The sequence below is a fragment of the Oncorhynchus kisutch genome, linkage group LG14 (genome assembly GCF_002021735.2).
Source record: "Oncorhynchus kisutch isolate 150728-3 linkage group LG14, Okis_V2, whole genome shotgun sequence".
Lineage (NCBI taxonomy): Eukaryota > Metazoa > Chordata > Actinopteri > Salmoniformes > Salmonidae > Oncorhynchus > Oncorhynchus kisutch.
The window spans coordinates 83740900-83745899 of NC_034187.2; positions in this window are offsets into that span (position 1 = coordinate 83740900).

Here is a 5000-nt window from a genome sequence, read left to right on the forward strand (position 1 = left end):
GGACAGGTTATGCTTCAGCTCTCCCTCTCACTGACTCTGTCTCTCTCTGACTCTCTCTCTCTTTCTCTCTCTCTTTATTTCTCTGTAGGTGATGGCTTTGTAATGGAAGGTTTGGGAATTGCTTCCTTTAAGGTGGTTGTAGAATTGAATGGCTCATTTATTGATTTTAATAATTAGCGGGTATCGGCCTAATTCTACTCTGCATGCATTATTTGGTGTTTTGCATTGTACACAGAGGATATTTTTGCAGAGTCTCAATTTGGTGTTTGTCCCATTTTGTGAATTCTTGGTTGGTGAGCGGACCCCAGACCTCACAACCATAAAGGGCAATGGGTTCCATAACTGATTCAAGTATTTTTAGCTTGGTCCTAGAAGGCCAAGTTACCTGTGGTGCTGATGTTTTAGGCTGAGGTATGTATAGTTTTTTGTGTTCTCTAAGGAAACGATGTCCAGATGGAATTTGTATTTGTGGTCCTGGCAACTGGAGCTTTTGCAGAACACCATTATTTTTTGTCTTACTGAGATTTACAGTCAGGGCCCAGGTCTGTCAGGGCCCAGGTCTGTCAGGGCCCAGGTCTGTCAGGGCCCAGGTCTGTCAGGGCCCAGGTCTGTCAGAATCTGTGCAGAAGATCTAGGTGCTGCTGTAGGCCCTCCTTGGTTGGGGACAGAAGCACCAGATCATCAGCAAACAGTAGACATTTGACTACAGATTCTAGTAGGGTGAGGCTGGGTGCTGCAAACTGTTCTAGTGCCCTCGCCAATGATATATATATTATTATATTGTATGTATATATATTGATATAAAACCCAGCAAAAAAAGAAACGTCTGTTTTTCAGGATCCTGTCTTTCAAAGACCATTTCTAAAAATACAAATAGCTTCACAGACCTTCATTGTAAAGGGTTTAAACACTGTTTCCCATGCTTTTTCAATGAACCATAAACAATTTTTATTTATTTTTATTTTACCAGGCAAGTCAGTTAAGAACACATTCTTATTTTCAATGACGGCCTGGGAACAGTGGGTTAACTGCCTGTTCAGGGGCAGAACGACAGATTTGTACCTTGTCAGCTCGGGGGTTTGAACTTGCAACCTTCCGGTTACTAGTCCACCGCTCTAACCACTAGGCTACCCTGCCGCCCCGGCATGAACATGCACCTGTGGAACGGTCGTTAGGACACTAACAGCTTATAGACAGTAGGCAATTAAGGTCACAGTTATGAATACTTAGGACACTAAAGAGTCCTTTCTACTGACTCTGAAAAACACCAAAATAAAAATGCTCAGGGTCCCTGCTCATCTGCTGGCATGCTGCAAGGAGGCATGAGGACTGCAGATGTGGCCAGGGCAATAAATTGCTATGTACGTACTGTGAGACGCCTAAGACAGCGCTACAGGGAGACAGGACGGTTAGCTGATCGTCCTCGCAGTTGCAGACCACGTGTAACAACACCTGCACAGGATCGGTACATCTGAACATCACACCTGCAGGACAAGTACAGGATGGCAACAACAACTCCCCGAATTACACCAGGAACGCACAATCCCTCCATCAGAGCTCAGACTGTCCGCAATAGGCTAAGAGAGGCTGGGGTGAGGGCTTGTTGTCCTGTCTCAAGGCAGGTCCCCACCAGACATAATCGGCAGCAACGTGGGCGCGGGATCTATTTGGAGGTGGAGGGTCCGTCATGGTCTGAGGCGGTGTGTCACAGCATCATCAGACTGAGCTTATTGCCATTGCAGTCAATCTCAATGCTGTGCGTTACAGGGAAGACATCCTCCTCCCTCATGTGGTACCCTTCCTGCAGGCTCATCCTGACATGACCCTCCAGCATGACAATGCCACCAGCCATACTGCTCGTTCTGTGCGTGATTTTCTGCAAGACAGGAATGTCAGTGTTCTGCCATGGCCAGCGAAGAGCCCGGATCTCAATCCCATTGAGCAGGTCTGGGACCTGTTAGATCGGAGGGTGAGGGCTAGGGCCATTCTCCCCAGAAATGTCCGGGAACTTGCAGGTGCCTTGGTGGAAGAGTGGGGTGACATCTCACAGCAAGAACTGGCAAATCTGGTGCAGTCCATGAGGAGGAGATGCACTGCAGTACTTAATGCAGCTGGTGGCCACACCAGATACTGACTGTTACTTTTGATTTTGACCCCCCCCTTTGTTCAGGGAAACATTATTCCATTTCTGTTAGTCACATGTCTGTGGAACTTGTTCAGTTTATGTCTCAGTTGTTGAATCTTGTTATGTTCACACAAATATTTACACATGGTAAGTTTGCTGGGAATAAACGTAGTTGACAGTGAGAGAACATTTCTTTTTTTGCTGAGTTTATATATTTATGAGGGATTAAGCTGCATTTCTGTCTCAGAAATGTGTTTGTTTTTAGCCAATTTTAACCATATGGATTTTATAATGTTGTCTGTTTTTCCCACAACACCACTTTCCAGCAGTTTGTATAGCGGATCGTCTTATTACAGACCCTCATGTCAAGTTCAGTCAAAAGCTTTTTTTGAAATCAACAAAAGCATGAGAAGACTTTGCCTTTGTTTTGGTTTGTTTGTTTTTCAATTAAGGTGTGCAGGGTGAATTTTGTGCTCTGTGGTACAGTAATTTGGTAAAAACCTATTTGACATTTGCTCAGTACATTGTTTTCATTAAGGAAATGTACGAGTCTGCTGTTAATGATAATGCAGAGGATTTTCCCAAGGTTGCTGTTGATGCATATCCCACGGTAGTTATTGGGGTCATATTTGTCTCCACTTTTGTGGATTGGTGTGATCAGTCCTTGGTTCCATATATTGGGGAATATAACAGAGCTGAGGATGATGTTAAAGAGTTTAAGTATAGCCAATTTGAATTTGTGGTCTGTGTATTTCATAATTTCATTGAGGAAACCATCAACACCACAGGCCTTTTTGGGTTGGAGGGTTTGTATTTTGTCCTGTAGTTCATTCAAGGTAATTGGAGAATCCAGTGGGGTCTTTAACAGTTGATTCTAAGATTTGTATTTGATCATGTATATGTTTTTGTTGTTTGTTCTGTGTTATAGAGCCAAAAAGATTGGAGAAGTGGTTTACCCACACATCTCTGTTTTGGATAGATAGCTATGTTGTTGTTTGTTTAGAATCAAATCAAATCAAATCAAATGTATTTATATAGCCCTTCGTACATCAGTTGATATCTCAAAGTGCTGTACAGAAACCCAGCCTAAAACCCCAAACAGCAAGCAATGCAGGTGTAGAAGCACGGTGGCTAGGAAAAACTCCCTAGAAAGGCCAAAACCTAGGAAGAAACCTAGAGAGGAACCAGGCTATGTGGGGTGGCCAGTCCTCTTCTGGCTGTGCCGGGTGGAGATTATAACAGAACATGGCCAAGATGTTCAAATGTTCATAAATGACCAGCATGGTCGAATAATAATAAGGCAGAACAGTTGAAACTGGAGCAGCAGCACAGTCAGGTGGAAGTTGAAACTGGAGCAGCAGCATGGCCAGGTGGACTGGGGACAGCAAGGAAGTGGGTTAGATTATATGGATTCTTCAATTACATTGATCTGATTTCTGATATGCTGTTCCTTCTTTTTCCGTAGTGTATTTCTGTATTGTTTTAGTGATTTATCATAGTGAAGGTGTAGGCCCAGGTTTTCTGGGTCTCCATGTTTTGGTTGGTTATGTTTCCCAGTTTCTTTCTAAAACCATGTGTTATTGATGTCAATTGTCTTAGGTTGTCTGCTTGAATTCTTTTGATTTGATAGGGAAGCTGAGAGGTCAAATATTTTGTTTAGGTTTCCTACTGCCAGGTTTATACCTTCACTATTACAGTGGAATGTTTTGTCCAGGAAAATGTCTAGGAGGGATTTAATTTGCTGTTGCCTTGTTTTTGCTATATTTCCACACTACTTTCCTTCCATCTATAGCATTTCTTAATATTATTCAGTTCCTTTGGCTTCGATGCATCACGATTGAGCTGTTCATGTAGAGTGTGATTTTGTTGTGATCTGATGTGTGTCAGTGGACTGACTGAACGCTCTAAGAGACTTGGTTTTTGTTGGTTATTTTGTCGTAGTTGTGTCTAGGGGGGTACATATTCCTCTGTCGCCCTCTCCACCTTTCTCTCTCCTCTCTCCATTATATTCCTCTATGTCTCTCTCTCTCTTCTCTCCAATATATTCCTCTGTCTCCCTCTCCATCTCTCTCTCCTCTCTCCAATATATTCCTCTGTCTCCCTCTCCATCTCTCTCTCCTCTCTCCATTATATTCCTCTGTCTCCCTCTCCATCTCTCTCTCCTCTCTCCATTATATTCCTCTGTCTCCCTCTCCATCTCTCTCTCCTCTCTCCATTATATTCCTCTGTCTCCCTCTCCATCTCTCTCTCCTCTCTCCAATATATTCCTCTATCTCTGACTCCCTCTCCATCCCAGTATAAATATGCTTTATTTCTTCCTATCCCTCTCCTCCCCCCTCTATTGTCTGTCTGTCTGTCTGTCTGTCTGTCTGTGTCTGTCTGTCTGTCTGTCTGTCTGTCTGTCTGTCTGTCTGTCTGTCTGTCTGTCTGTCTGTCTGTCTGTCTGTCTGTCTGTCTGTCTGTCTGTCTGTCTGTCTGTCTCTCTCACCAAGGGAGGGTTTCTGTCTGTCTCCTTCCCTCCATCTCTCTCTCCAGGGGAGGGTGTCCATCTGTCTGTCTGTCTCTCTCTTTCTTGTTCGCTCTCTCTCTCTCTCTCTCTCTCTCCCTCACTCACTCAATTTCTCTCTCCAGGGGAGGATGCCTGTCACCCGCCGACCCCCGTCTTTGTCCATGCAGTCACCATGGAAACTAGACCAGTCCTCAGTATCCACGGTAGAAGTGTGTGTTTGTGCACGTGTGTGTGTGTGTGTGTGTGTGTGTGTGTGTGTGTGTGTGTGTGTGTGAGGTGTGGAGACAGAGGCAAGGACACACACATACACACTGTAGGTATCACACACACACACGCACTAAACTGAAGGGCCCTAACCCTGCCAGC